Source organism: Oncorhynchus nerka, unplaced genomic scaffold (assembly GCF_034236695.1).
Source record: "Oncorhynchus nerka isolate Pitt River unplaced genomic scaffold, Oner_Uvic_2.0 unplaced_scaffold_2703, whole genome shotgun sequence".
In the NCBI taxonomy this organism is placed as follows: domain Eukaryota; kingdom Metazoa; phylum Chordata; class Actinopteri; order Salmoniformes; family Salmonidae; genus Oncorhynchus; species Oncorhynchus nerka.
In genome coordinates, this window is record NW_027038596.1 from 16906 (window position 1) to 33515 (window position 16610).

The following is a 16610-nucleotide window of genomic DNA, read 5'->3' on the forward strand; positions in this document are numbered from 1 at the left end:
ATCAAGCCCTGCTTTGAACCATATCACATCACATCAAGCCCTGCTTTGAACCATATCACATCAAGCCCTGCTTTGAACCATATAAAATCAAGCCCTGCTTTGAACCATATCACATCACATCAAGCCCTGCTTTGAACCATACACATCAAGCCCTGCTTTGAACCATATCATCAAGCCCTGCTTTGAACCATATAAAATCAAGCCCTGCTTTGAACCATATCATCACATCAAGCCCTGCTTTGAACCATATCACATCAAGCCCTGCTTTGAACCATATCACATCAAGCCCTGCTTTGAACCATATCACATCAAGCCCTGCTTTGAACCATATCACATCAAGCCCTGCTTTGAACCATATCACATCAAGCCCTGCTTTGAACCATATCACATCACATCAAGCCCTGCTTTGAACCATATCACATCAAGCCCTGCTTTGAACCACATCACATCAAGCCCTGCTTTGAACCATATCACATCACATCAAGCCCTGCTTTGAACCATATCACATCACATCAAGCCCTGCTTTGAACCATATCACATCAAGCCCTGCTTTGAACCATATCACATCAAGCCCTGCTTTGAACCATATCACATCAAGCCCTGCTTTGAACCATATCACATCAAGCCCTGCTTTGAACCATATCACATCACATCAAGCCCTGCTTTGAACCATATCACATCAAGCCCTGCTTTGAACCATATCACATCAAGCCCTGCTTTGAACCATATCACATCAAGCCCTCCACAGAAATGGATAGAATATAGCCTGAGGAGTGCATGGTGCCAGTCATGATATCAGTGATTTTCAGGTGGGAAAGTCAGAGCTGTAGGAAGATGCAGCCGTTTCCGAATTGTAAATAAGAGTTGGGTGGCCGTTGGAATATATTGTTCCCCAGTCAGAGATTGTTGTTTCAGAGCGACTTTAATAAAGAGGAGATCTGCGATTGGTATGTCACATTTCAAACCTTTTAAATCAATCATATATAACCACTGACTCTTTAAGAATATAAACTTGTAAATACCCTATGAGCTTTTAGTTCAACTGTCGTACACCATCAGAACACAACCTGTTTAACTGTTAGAGAAAATTATGGTTGAAATGATTAATTATGTATACATTATTGATTATAACCATTTATTCTAATACTATTATGTTATGGTATGAAAAGTAAGAGTTATTGGTTAAGCTGTTACTGAAAATGTAAGCAGAACGAATTAATTGTCTGTGCCTCTTGGGCGGTTAAAGGGGGAGGGATGCTAGTGGTTGGAATGTAGTTTTATGGGAGGAGCAGAAAGATAGTACCAGACCTAAAAACAATGGGCTCTTATGAGAATCGGAGAGAGGGTGGGAAACTGATGATGTCATGTTCAGTTTATAACCTGTGGAAAAATGTGTATGCGTTTAGTACTCTCTTGTAATAAACGCTGTTACTTTTGGCTTTTAAGACTGGTCTCAATCTACTTCATGCATAATTAATGAATTTACAATTCATTAATGAATTAGAAATGAGTGCGAATTGGTTTTGGCAATAAAACATAAATTTAGAATTCTCTAAGGAATTTAGAATTCCATCTATCATTAACTTAATCAGAGCTTTTAGTTCAACTGTTGTACCCCATCAAAGTTTAACCCAACCTGTTTACCTTAGGAGCTTTTAGTTCAACTGTTGTACCCCATCAGAACCCAACCTGTTTACCTTAGGAGCTTTTAGTTCAACTGTTGTACCCCATCAGAACCCAACCTGTTTACCTTAGGAGCTTTTAGTTCAACTGTTGTACCCCATCAGAACCAAACCTGTTTACCTTAGGAGCTTTTAGTTCAACTGTCGTACCCCATCAGAACCAAACCTGTTTACCTTATGAGCTTTTAGTTCAACTGTCGTACCCCATCAGAACCAAACCTGTTTACCTTAGGAGCTTTTAGTTCAACTGTCGTACCCCATCAGAACCCAACCTGTTTACCTTATGAGCTTTTAGTTCAACTGTCGTACCCCATCAGAACCAAACCTGTTTAACTTAGGAGCTTTTAGTTCAACTGTCGTACCCCATCAGAACCAAACCTGTTTACCAAATGAGTTTACCTTATGAGCTTTTAGTTCAACTGTCGTACCCCATCAGAACCAAACCTGTTTACCTTATGAGCTTTTAGTTCAACTGTCGTACCCCATCAGAACCAAACCTGTTTACCTTAGGAGCTTTTAGTTCAACTGAACCAAACCTGTTTTGAGCTTTTACCCCATCAGAACCAAACCTGTTTACCTTAGGAGCTTTTAGTTCAACTGTTGTACCCCATCAGAACCAAACCTGTTTACCTCCATTGTTTTAAATAATATCAACTGTTAACCTGAAAACATCAGAACCAAACCTGTAATATCATAGATTTCAGTTCTATAAACACTGTTAACCTGAAAACATGGATGAACTAGAATTGTAATATCATAGATGGTCAGTTCTATAAACACTGTTAACCTGAGAACATGGATGAACTAGAATTGTAATATCATGGATGGTCAGTTCTATAAACACTGTTAATTAACCTGAAAACATGGATGAACTAGAATTGTAAAATCATGGAGGGTCAGTTCTATAAACACTGTTAACCTGAAAACATGGATGAACTAGAATTGTAATATCATGGATGGTCAGTTCTATAAACACTGTTAAAACATGGATGAACTAGAATTGTAATATCATGGAGGGTCAGTTCTGGATAAACACTGTTAACACTGTTAACCTGAAAACATGGATGAACTAGAATTGTAATATCATGGAGGTCAGTTCTATAAACACTGTTAACCTGAAAACATGGATGGGTAATATCATGGATGGTCAGTTCTATTGTTAACCTGAGAACATGGATGAACATTGTAATATCATAGTCAGTTCTATAAACACTGTTAACCTGAAAACATGGATGAACTAGTAATATCATGGAGGGTCAGTTCTATAAACACTGTTAATTCTCATGGATGAACTAAATTGATCATGGATGGTCAGTTCTATAAACACTGTTAACCTGAGAACATGGATGAACTAAACAAAATCATGGAGGTCAGTTCTTGAAAACATGGATGAACTAGAATTTAATATCATGGATGGTCAGTTCTTGCATCCATTGCTCTATAATTTGAGGCTGGTTGTATTTCTCCAGACTCAGGGTTTACAAAACAGGGGAGGGGTGGCGACATTGTTATTGTTTGAACAGCAGGTTTAAAGGAATAGGACTCTCTCACCGAGATGAAAACTATTAATGTGAAAAAAAAAGAACAAACAACAAAGGATTTATTAAAAACAGGACCTTTTATAAACATGGATTACTATAACAGGGTTTACTAATAACAGGGTTTACTATAACAGGGTTTACTATAACAGGGTTTATTAATAACAGGGTTTACTATAACAGGGTTTACTAATAACAGGGTTTATTATAACAGGGTTTACTATAACAGGGTTTATTATAACAGGGTTTATTACAACAGGGTTTACTATAACAGGGTTTACTATAACAGGGTTTATTAATAACAGGGTTTATTAATAACAGGGTTTATTAATAACAGGGTTTATTATAACAGGGTTTATTAATAACAGGGTTTACTATAACAGGGTTTACTATAACAGGGTTTACTATAACAGGGTTTACTATAACAGGGTTTACTATAACAGGGTTTACTATAACAGGGTTTACTATAGGGTTTACTATAACAGGGTTTATTAATAACAGGGTTTACTATAACAGGGTTTACTATAACAGGGTTTATTAATAACAGGGTTTATTAATAACAGGGTTTACTAATAACAGGGTTGATCATAACAGGGTTGATCATAACAGGGTGGATTCGTAACCGGGTTGATTCGTAACCGGGTTTATCATAATGTACAAATCTCTTTTTAGCCTCTACATCTGCGTAGAGGAAATTATAATCTGTAAGAAGTAAGAGAGCTGGTTATTTAACAATTATTTGTTGACATTGTTTTCCATAATGTTGTTTTTGTTCAACTGTGTTACCTACTCCAGTTAGCAGGTGGCGATGAGAGTCTTTCAGGTGACGCTTATTGCGTGACGTATAATGTAGTGGACGGGATGCTTTTTCTTCAACAACACTTCAGCCACCTCGGTAGCGTGCTAGCCAACATAAAACCACAACATTGAAGCTCTTTGGGACATTTTTGTTCAGATTAACCTCAGTGTTTTAAACACACTGTCTGCGTATTTACTAGTTACTCTATTTAATTGACTAGTTACGTTATTAGCTCTCTAGCTAAGTAACACTCGGCTAATGCTAACTAGCTTGCTAACATCCTCGACCATGAGCTCACTAAGCTTCTCCCTCCCTGCTAAAGAAGAGGTCTGCTGGACGGAGAAAGATGTTCTCGTGAAAGAAGAGAAGGAAGAGGAGGCTGTTACAGTGAAAGAGGAGAAGGAAGAGGAGGCTGTTACAGTGAAAGAGGAGAAGGAAGGGGAGGCTGTTACAGTTAAACAAGAGGTAGAGGGTGAGGCTGTTACAGTGAAAGAAGAGGAAGATTCTTTAAGAGTGAAAGAGGAGGATGCAGTTTTTGGAATGGAGGAGGAGATTACTGTCACGTTGGAGGAGACTGGAGATCTGATTAACACCAGTAAGTGCTATTTTAAAAACAGTGGAACAAACTCTGTAGTTGTTGAACTAATGTGTCATGTTAAAGACTGCGGTCAAGTGAGCCGTCATTCACAAAACTTCCGTGTTAAAGCGAAATGACAACACTTTACGGTTCCCGCGTGTTTTCTGGGATGGGAACTGATTAGGATGTTCTCTAATGCTCAGAAAGAAACGACAGCTACGAATTATTCCAAACAAACAGTTTTCACGCACACTTATTCAATCTTCCATAATTAAAGTGATACCAAATCGTTTAGTTCATTTCCGCACCTTATCATAAATTGCTTTGACATCACGGGTAGAGTGAGGCTACAGTAAGTAGCCTGATGTTGGCGCTGTTTAGGAAATTTTACATTATCAATCCAAGATGTGTTTATGATGTCATGACACGCATGACGATCTAATTGATCCTGATATGGTTTCAGTATATTATTAATCTAGTGTGATGACCATTGCTAAGTATACCATGTCCTTTTTATGTCATCTTAATATATGGGTTAAAATAATTGATCATTCAATGTTACAGTTAACTTTAAGTAAAATTGGATGGTTAACATTTTGTCACGTCTGCCACTAAAAGACTCACATTAAATTCAAATTCAAATTAAATTCAAATTAAACCAGGACTCTTTTAAATTAGATTTTTTTAAAAACTGGCCTCAGGTTGAGGGATCTGATTTGGATTCAACCTCCTCGCAAGAGAGTTTTGGAGGTGTCATTCAGGTCTGTATTTAAATAAACACTCTGTCTTTGGCAGGAGAAAGACCAGACTCAGAGGAACCAGAGACGTCCAAACCAGCATGAGAGAATACACACAGGGGAGAAGCCCTACCACTGCTCCCAATGTGAAAAGAGTTTTGCTTGGTTAGGGTATCTGAGAAGACATGAGAGGACGCACACAGGAGAGAAGCCTCATCATTGCTCCCGGTGTGGAAAGAGTTTTACCCAGTTAGGTCACATGAGAAGACATGAGAGAATACACACAGGAGATAAGGATGTAGGCTGAACAGTAAAGGGTGGCTACTTTGAGGAATCTCAAATATAAAATATATTTTGATTTGTTTTACACTTTTTGGGTCACTACATGATTCCGTATGTGTTATTTCATAGTTTTGATGTCTTCACTATTATTCTACAATGTAGAAAATAGTTTAAAAAAAAAAAACTTTGAATGAGTAGGTGTGTCCAAACTTTTGACTGATACTGGACATCTACATGATGCATTGTTACACCATGTAGGAGCAGTATAGACCTAGTCTGTTCATTATATACATCTACATGATGTATTGTTACACCATGTAGGAGCAGTATAGACCTGGTCTGTTCATTATATACATCTACATGATGTATTGTTACACCGTGTAGGAGCAGTATAGACCTAGTCTGTTCATTATATACATCTACATGATGTATTGTTACACCATGTAGGAGCAGTATAGACCTGGTCTGTTCATTATATACATCTACATGATGTATTGTTACACCGTGTAGGAGCAGTATAGACCTAGTCTGTTCATTATATACATCTACATGATGTATTGTTACACCATGTAGGAGCAGTATAGACCTAGTCTGTTCATTATATACATGATGTATTGTTACACCATGTAGGAGCAGTATAGACCTGGTCTGTTCATTATATACATCTACATGATGCATTGTTACACCGTTAGAATCAGGAATTCCCCAGGGTAGCTGTTTAGGCCCCTTGCTTTTTTTCAATCTTTACCAACAACATGCCAATGACATTTGAGTAAAGCCAGTGAGTCTATGTATGCGGATGACTCAACACCGTACACGTCAGCTACTACAGCGACTGAAATGACTGCAACACTTAACAAAAGAGCTGCAGTTAGTTTCAGAGTGGGTGGCAAGGAATAAGTTTTCCCTAAATATTTACAATACTTTGAGTTTTGTATTTGGAACAAAACACTCACTAAACCCTAAACCTCAACTAAATCTTGTAATAAATCATGTGGAAATTGAGCAAGTTGAGATGACTAATGGGCTTGGTGTAACCCTAGATTGTAAACTGTCATGGTCAAGACATATTTGATGCAGTAGTAGCTAAGATGGGGAGAAGTCTGTCTATAATAAAGTGATGCTCTAGCCTTAACAACACTATCAACAAGGCTACTGTTCAGTCTTGACTACTGTTCAGTCGTGTGGTCAGGTGCCACAAAAAAAGGGCTTAGGAAAATTGCTATTGGCTCAGAACAGGGCAGCACGGCTGGCCCTTGGATGTACACAGAGCTAATATTAATAATATGCATGTCAATCTCTCCTGGCTCAAAGTGGAGGAGAGATTGACTTCATCACTACTTTTATTTATGAGAGGTATTGACATGTTGAAGTCACCGAGTTGTCTGTCTAAACTACTGGCTCACAGCTCAGACATCCATGCATACCCCACAAGACATGCCACAAGAGGTCTCTTCACAGTCCCCAAGTCCAGAACAGACTATGGGAGGTGCACAGTACTACATAGAGCCATGACTACATGGAACTCTATTCCACAGTACTACATAGAGCCATGACTACATGGAACTCTATTCCACAGTACTACATAGAGCCATGACTACATGGAACTCTATTCCACAGTACTACATAGAGCCATGACTACATGGAACTCTATTCCACAGTACTACATAGAGCCATGACTACATGGAACTCTATTCCACAGTACTACATAGAGCCATGACTACATGGAACTCTATTCCACAGTACTACATAGAGCCATGACTACATGGAACTCTATTCCACAGTACTACATAGAGCCATGACTACATGGAACTCTATTCCACAGTACTACATAGAGCCATGACTACATGGAACTCTATTCCACAGTACTACATAGAGCCATGACTACATGGAACTCTATTCCACAGTACTACATAGAGCCATGACTACATGGAACTCTATTCCACAGTACTACATAGAGCCATGACTACATGGAACTCTATTCCACAGTACTACATAGAGCCATGACTACATGGAACTCTATTCCACAGTACTACATAGAGCCATGACTACATGGAACTCTATTCCACAGTACTACATAGAGCCATGACTACATGGAACTCTATTCCACAGTACTACATAGAGCCATGACTACATGGAACTCTATTCCACAGTACTACATAGAGCCATGACTACATGGAACTCTATTCCACAGTACTACATAGAGCCATGACTACATGGAACTCTATTCCACAGTACTACATAGAGCCATGACTACATGGTACTCTATTCCACAGTACTACATAGAGCCATGACTACATGGAACTCTATTCCACCTCAGGCAACTGATGCAGTAAAATTACATTTTACACCTTATGGAACAGCGGTGAAGCAATACAAACATTGACACACACACACACACACACACACACACACACACACACACACACACACACACACACACACACACACACACACAGACACACACACACAGACACACACACACACAGACACACACACATACACATACACACAGACAGACACACAGACACACACGATAACATACACAACTTACATACACATGGATTTAGTACTGTAGATATGTGGTAGTGGTGGAGTAGGGGCCTGAGGGCACATAGTGTGTTGTAAAATCTGTGAATATATTGTAAGGTTTTTAAAATTGTATAAACTGCCTTCGTTTTGCTGGACCCCAGGAAGAGTAGCTGATGCTTTGGCCAGCAGTTAATGGGGATCCATAATAAACCCCAGGAAGAGTAGCTGATGCTTTGGCCAGCAGTTAATGGGGATCCATAATAAACCCCAGGAAGAGTAGCTGATGCTTTGGCAGCAGTTAATGGGGATCCATAATAAACCCCAGGAAGAGTAGCTGATGCTTTGGCCAGCAGTTAATGGGGATCCATAATAAACCCCAGGAAGAGTAGCTGATGCTTTGGCCAGCAGTTAATGGGGATCCATAATAAACCCCAGGAAGAGTAGCTGATGCTTTGGCCAGCAGTTAATGGGGATCCATAATAAACCCCAGGAAGAGTAGCTGATGCTTTGGCAGCAGCTAATGAGGATCCATAATAAACCCCAGGAAGAGTAGCTGATGCTTTGGCAGCAGCTAATGGAGATCCATAATAAACCCCAGGAAGAGTAGCTGATGCTTTGGCAGCAGCTAATGGGGATCCATAATAAATACAAACACATGATTCTCTTTGTACTTTTACAAATAATTTCATTCTTTAATAAAATACTTGAAAAATAAATGTTATGTTTTAAAATAAATACATGATTAGTTGATTATTGGAGTCAGGTGTGTTAGCTGATATGCTCAAATCCATTAAGAAGAAAATAAATTCCACAAATGATCTTTTAACAAGGCACACCTGTTATTTGAAATGCACTCCAGGTGACTACCTCATGAAGCTGGTTGAGAGAAGGCTCACGTCAAAAGCATTTCGCAACACTACAAGCATTTCACTACACTCGCAATAGCATCTGCTAACCATGTGTATGTGACCAATAAAATGTTATTTGAGAATGCCAAGAGTGTGCAAAGCTGTCGTCATGGCAACGGGTAGCTACTTTTGAACAATCTAAAGTATAAAATATATTTAGATTTTTTTAAATACTTTTTTGGGTACTGCATGATTCCATGTGGGTTATTTCATAGTTTTGATGTCTTCACTATTCTACAATGTAGAAAATAGTCAAAATTATTGACTGAGTAGGTGTGTCCAAACATTTAACTTATACTGTACCTTGTCCCAAATGTAGAGGCCTATGGGATATTCATTGATTCATTGAAGAGGTTAGATGGTAAATGAGATCTGCATAACATACCAATACCAATGGACATACCTTTGTTTGCCTCCTCGCCTGTATACCTACAGACACAAAGGTGAGCCGTTCAGTCATCTGCACCCAATACAGCTAACCTTCAACATATTCTAATCTCTTTGTTGATTGATATCAACTGAATTGAGTTAATGTTCTGTTTTAGAGGGGGCCCCCGTGTTGAGGATCAGCATGGCTACAGACGTAAGTGGTATGGAGCAGTGGTCATTTAGGCAGGTTATTTTCGCTTTCTTGGGGCACAGGGACTATGGGGATCTGCTTGAAATATGGAGGTATTACAGACCTGGTCAGGGAGGTGTTGAAAATGTCAGTAGGAACCCCTTGCCAGGTGGCCCGTGCTCTGGTAATCCGTCTGGCCCCGCGGCCTTGTGAATGTTGACCTGTTCAAAGGTCTTGCTCACATCGGCGTCGGAGAGCGTGATCACACAGTCGTCCGGGAACAGCTGGTGCTCTCATGCACGGTTCAGTGTTGCTTGCCTTGAAGTGAGCATTAAAAGGCGTTTTGCTCGTCTGGTAGGCTCGTGTCACTGGGAAGCAGCTTGCAAGCCCTGCCACATCCGACGAGCGTCAGAGCTGGTGTAGTAGGATTCAGTCTAAATCCTGTATTGACGCTTTGCCTGTTTGATGGTTCGTCTGAGGGAATAGCAGGATGTCTTATAAGCGTACGGAATACTTGTCCCGCTCCTTGAAAAAGGCTGCTCTAGCCTTTAGCTCGGTGCAGATGTTGCCTGTAATCCATGGCTTCTGGTTGGGATATGTACGCAAGGTCACTGCGGGGGATTACTTTGTCGATGCTCTTATTGATGAAGCCGGTGACTGGGGGGGTGTACTCCTCAATGCCATTAGATGAATCATTTACATTTACATTTAAGTCATTTAGCAGGCTCTTATCCAGAGCGACTTACAAATTGGTGCATTCACCTTATGACATCCAGTGGAGCAGCCACTTTACAATAGCGCATCTAAATCTTTTAAGGGGGGTGAGAAGGATTACCTTATCCTATCCTAGGTATTCCTTAAAGAGGTGGGGTTTCAGGTGTCTCCGGAAGGTGGTGATTGACTCCGCTGTCCTGGCGTCGTGAGGGAGTTTGTTCCACCATTGGGGGGCCAGAGCAGCGAACAGTTTTGACTGGGCTGAGCGGGAACTGTACTTCCTCAGTGGTAGGGAGGCGAGCAGGCCAGAGGTGGATGAACGCAGTGCCCTTGTTTGGGTGTAGGGCCTGATCAGAGCCTGGAGGTACTGAGGTGCCGTTCCCCTCCTGCTTTAGTTTTTGCTTGTAAGCAGGAATCAGGAGGATATAATTATGGTCAGATTTGACAAATGGAGGGCAAGGAGAGCTTTGTATGCGTCTCTGTGTGTGGAGTAAAGGTGGTCTAGTGTTTTTTTCTCTGGTTGCACATGTGACATGCTGGTAGAAATTAGGTAAAACTGATGTAAGTTTGCCTGCATTAAAGTCCCCGGCCACTAGGAGCGCCACTTCTGGATGAGCATTTTCTTGTTTATGGCCAGGACCTCTACAGCTGGCTACTCCTGCGGTATTATCCGGGGGCGGGTGCAGTGCTGAGGAGTATTTCTGTCTGTAATAAAGCCCTTTTGTGGGGAAAAAATGATTCTGATTGGCTGGGTCTGGCTCCCCAGTGGCCCTCCCAGGCCCACCCATGGCTGCACCCCTGCCCAGTCATGTGAAATCCATAGATTAGGTCCTAATGAATTTATTTAAATTGACTGATTTCCATCTATGAATTGTAAATCAGTAAAGTCTTTGAAATTGTTGCATGTTGCGTTTATATTTTTGTTCAGTATATATGAAAGCAGGTGCTTCCACACAGGTGAGTCAATGTGCTAACACTAGGTACCAGAATCTCGCAGTATCCTTTTAAAGCCACAGTGTTTTACCATCAAAGAGTGGGCCACCAACAAAACAGGATTAAAAATGGATCAAATGCAGCCTATGACATTGATTGAAATACTGTAGTCCACAATATCTATCATTATTATTATAGAGGCTCTGCTCAACCTCATCATGCCATTATTTATTATTACAGAGCTCTGTTCAGCCTATAAACATGACATTATCTATTATTATAGAGCTCTGCTCAGCCTGTAAACATGACATTATCTATTATTATAGAGCTCTGCTCAGCCTATAAACATTATCATTATCTATTATTATAGAGCTCTGCTCAGCCTATAAACATGACATTATCTATTATTATAGAGCTCTGCTCAGCCTGTAAACATGACATTATCTATTATTATAGAGCTCTGCTCAGCCTATAAACATGACATTATCTATTATTATAGAGCTCTGTTCAGCCTGTAAACATGACATTATCTATTATCTCCATTATCTATAGGTTATATACAAGACGTACCTGTACAGAGTCAATGTAAAAAAAAGGTAGTTGAAGTAATGTGTACATGTAGGTAGGGGTTAAAGTGACTAGGTAGATGACAGACATATTTTTAAATGTATTTATCAGATATGTTTTATTTTAAAAAAAAATACTAACATTCAAATCATTGTTGTGCAAATACAAACCTAACATGTTGTGGGCCAATGACAGAATGACACTTCACACATGCAGCACAGATGTCTTTTAATAAAATGGTCTTTATCAATAGGAGTGAAGGAAAAACAGTTCATTGTCATGGAAACCAAAGAACGCATTTATTTAGTACAATCAAATGAACCTTGTAGTACACTGCAGCTATTCTGCAATTACTGCGTCCTAAATACCACTGCCGACTGCAGTTACTGCACTTGGACTGCAGTTTCAAAACAGCAATCTTTTTTTTGACAGGGAAGACGACATTTTACGTTATTTGCCACATAGCCTAGGTTTTTCAGGATAACTTCTTGATGTCGGCAAAAATGAACATGTGGCACTGACTCGCCCACGCATTGCTGAAGACTTTGGATTAACATAAAGCATTTTCACCCAACTTAAATCCAATGACACGGTGAAATGTTTAGTTGATTTCATGTTGAATTCACTTTAGTTGACAATTTGACCAAATGTAAATCAAAACTCGACGTTGAAATGACGTCTGTACCCAGTGGGCTGGTTTGAATTAGCTGCAGGTGTTGGATCAACATTCACCTTCGAGACATAAATCTACGACGAGGAACCATAGTTTAGGAAAAGGAGGCGAGTAGTGCGGATGAAATGGAGAAAAAGGGTTAGAGAATCAACAGCTGTGCTTGGAATGAGGACAATATGGCTGTCAGTTCTAATGATATATATAAAAAAAAAAAATTTAGCCCCTAGGCAAGTCAGTTAAATAAAGAACAATTCTTATTTACAATGACCGCAAACATGGGCCAATTGTGAGCCGCACTGTGGGACTTCCGATCACGACCGTTTGTGATACAGTTTAGAATCGAACAGCGCCAAAAACTCAAGAGCCAGGCGCGGGATTCGAACCCGCGCCTCCGAAGAGACTGGAGCCTTAATCCAGCGCCTTAGACCGCTCGGCCACGCTACCGATGAACATTTGTCTTCCATATGATACAACATATTGATATCCATCAATACCGGATGTTTCCGATTTTTATCAACTACGTAGAGGGTGATAGTGTATATAGAAGAAGTATGGAAAAACCTTTAAATGATTTGTTATGACATTGTTTGACAGAATCCTCTTTGCGTTACCCAATTCAGACAACAGATGGCGACGTGGGTAATTATTCCGTGACGTCTAATCTAGTGGACGGGATGCTAAGAAGAGCAACACGGCTACGTATTCATCCACCTCGATAGCTTGCTAGGCAACATGAAACCGAAATATTGAAGCTCTTTAGACCATTCTTGTGTATATTAGTCTCAGTGTTTTAAACACAATTGTGTTAATTAACGTATCAACTGCTTAAATGTAACGTCATTTGCATGTTAAATGTGTTAACTTGTTAAGATTGATACTGAGCCCGGCACTAGGCTAGTTTCTAATGCTAACCAGCTAATGCTATTTAGCGAACTAATATCCCCGACCATGAGCTCACTAAGCTACTTCTCCCCTGCTAAAGAGGTCTGCTGGACTCAGAAAGAAGCTCTGGGGCTGAACATTGTCGTAAAAGAGGATGATATTACAGCGAAAGGAGAGGAAGAAGCTTTCAGAATGAAAAAGGAGGAAGAGGAGGCTATCACGTTGAAAGAAGAGGAGGAGCATTTTGGAGTGGAGGGAGTATCGGCTGTCACAGTGGAAAAAGAGGTAGAAGCTTTCAGAATGAAAAAGGAGGAAGAGGAGGATGTTATAGTGAAAGAAGAGAATGAAACTTTAGGAGTGAAAGAGGAAGAGGGGATACAGTCTGTCACAGTGGAAGAGGAGGTAGAAGCTTTCAGAATTAAAAAGGGAGGAAGAGGTGGCTGTTAGAGTGAAAGACGAACCTTTTGGGAGGAAGAGAAGGCTATCGGAATAAAAGAGACGGTTGAAGACGTTCTGGGAGTGAAAGAGGAGGAGACAGAAGATCTGATTAACAGCAGTGAGTATTGTCTAAAAACAACTCGGCAGTTGTTGAACTAGGCTAAGGTGTGGTTTTAAAGGGGCATTCTATTGAAGTTATGCTCTCAAATATGTTGTTCAGTACTGGAGGAATTGATAAAGGGGCACATTGGTACATACATTTTTTAAAACTTGTAAATTATTGATACTTTATTGTCCATTTACATGAATTTAGTTTAGTCAGCGGGTAAACATCTTTCCACACTGGGAGCTGTCTCCCAAGCTGGGCTCACTCTCTCAGAGGAAGAGATCATTTTTCTGGATAGGCCAGAAAATGTGACATGTCACTCCCTATGTAAATATGGGGTGTGAAACCTGCCAGTTCAGGTCAGCTCCGCTGAGAGAGTGGAAACAGAGAGCTGACAGATGGGGGGGCATTGTGACACTATAAGGCACGGGAACCTATGAAATTCACAGAGCGCTCTGTACACCAATAATGTCACTCGGAACCAGTCCACAACTTCACATCTCACAGTTTAAAAGCAGAGAAGAAGTCCTAGAACCTGATGACACATTAGAGAGAGTTGTAGCCATTGATTATTGAAGAATATAACTTCTAAATGCCCAACGACCTCAGTTCAACGGTCATACCCCATCTGAACCCAATATATACAGAGTTTACAAAACATTATGAACACCTGCTCAACTTTGATTTCCCATCAGAACCCACAACAGCCTGTTTAACTCTGAGGGGTATACTATGTAGTGGGATAGAGGAGTTAGTGAGCTGACTTCGGTTCAATTCTGAATTCGACTCACTGAATTCAACTCAGGATAACTGTTGAAGGTCTCTTACCTCTTAACCATGTAAGTTTCTAGGGCAACAAATCCTTCATCTCTAACCTGCTCCGGGGCAGGCTAGTTGAGGACCAATCAGGGCAGGCTAACCCCACTTTATCCTGACTCAAGTGTTGTGTCTGAGCTATGATTTGAGGACCAATCAAATCGAATTCCTTCCATCTATGATTGCAATAACAAGTCATACGTTTACCATCTGTTTGATGTTCTCGTTCACACAGGAGAGAGACATGACTATGGTGGATCCTCTGGGAGCCTCAACAACATCCTGATGCTGACGAGGCAGAGAAGAGTCTCTCCAGATCAGAACACCAGATGGTACAGCTTGGTCTGGTCTAGCATACAGCTTTCTCTATCGGGCTCTGTGTTTCTGTAAAGCACTTCATGACAACAGTGACATCAGCATCCATAATGATATGTGTCTGTGTCCCTCTTATGGTTACCAGGACAACACTAGCCCTTCCTCCCTCCCGGAGTCCCCGTGTCGTGCCTCTCCCGGTAGCACCTTACTGCTGGGTATGAAGAGGTTGTCTGTGCTGCTGGTGGACTGCAGGAAAACAACGGGGCTGAGTGGAACTGTGAGAAGAGGAGAAGAGAAGAAAGGATCAGATTTGACACATCAAAGTAAGTGCTGTAGTTGAGTTTGAACAAATAGAATAGATCTGCCCACTCAGGTCTGTTCCCAGTAGGGCTGGTATCTGTTCCCAGTAGGGCTGGTATCTGTTCCCAGTAGGGCTGGTATCTGTTCCCAGTAGGGCTGGTATCTGTTCCCAGTAGGGCTGGTCTCTGTTCCCAGTAGGGCTGGTCTCTGTTCCCAGTAGGGTTGGTATCTGTTCCCAGTAGGGCTGGTATCTGTTCCCAGTAGGGCTGGTGTATGTTCCCAGTAGGGCTGGTGTATGTTCCCAGTAGGGCTGGTGTCTGTTCCCAGTAGGGTCTGTTCCCAGTAGGGCTGGTATCTGTTCCCAGTGGGGCTGGTATCTGTTCCCAGTAGGGTCTGTTCCCAGTAGGGTCTGTTCCCAGTAGGGCTGGTATCTGTTCCCAGTAGGGCTGGTATCTGTTCCCAGTAGGGCTGGTATCTGTTCCTAGTAGGGCTGGTCTCTGTTCCCAGTAGGGCTGGTCTCTGTTCCCAGTAGGGCTGGTCTCTGTTCCCAGTAGGGCTGGTCTCTGTTCCCAGTAGGGCTGGTCTCTGTTCCCAGTAGGGCTGGTATCTGTTCCCAGTAGGGCTGGTATCTGTTCCCAGTAGGGCTGGTCTCTGTTCCCAGTAGGGCTGGTATCTGTTCCCAGTAGGGGCTGTTCCCAGTAGGGCTGGTATCTGTTCCCAGTAGGGGCTGTTCCCAGTAGGGCTGGTATCTGTTCCCAGTAGGGCTGGTATCTGTTCCCAGTAGGGCTGGTATCTGTTCCCAGTAGGGCTGGTATCTGTTCCCAGTAGGGCTGGTGTCTGTTCCCAGTAGGGCTGGTGTCTGTTCCCAGTAGGGCTGGTGTCTGTTCCCAGTAGGGTCTGTTCCCAGTAGGGCTGGTATCTGTTCCCAGTAGGGTCTGTTCCCAGTAGGGCTGGTATCTGTTCCTCAGTAGGGCTGGTGTCTGTTCCCAGTAGGGTCTGTTTAGGGCTGGTATCTGTTCCCAATAGGGCTGGTATCTGTTCCCAGTAGGGCTGGTATCTGGTCCCAGTAGGGCTGGTATCTGGTCCCAGTAGGGCTGGTATCTGGTCCTAGTAGGGCTGGTATCTGGTCCCAGTAGGGCTGGTATCTGGTCCCAGTAGGGCCGGTATCTGTTGAAGTTGTCAAGGACGGAGTTTGTAGCTTTGTACAGACGCATTGTTGACGCCCTGTGAATCCATAGGAATTGCATCAGGG

At 41.6% G+C, this 16610-nt stretch overlaps 1 long non-coding RNA gene across 1 annotated transcript; it reads left to right on the forward strand.

Annotated features, from left to right (window-relative positions):
* The first annotated feature begins 13087 nt into the window (after positions 1 to 13087).
* LOC135567032 (uncharacterized) lies at positions 13088 to 15376 on the forward strand. Its single transcript, XR_010462243.1, has 3 exons — positions 13088 to 13939; positions 14979 to 15075; positions 15204 to 15376. It is a non-coding gene; the product is annotated as an uncharacterized LOC135567032 (long non-coding RNA).
* The last annotated feature ends 1234 nt before the right edge of the window (positions 15377 to 16610 follow it).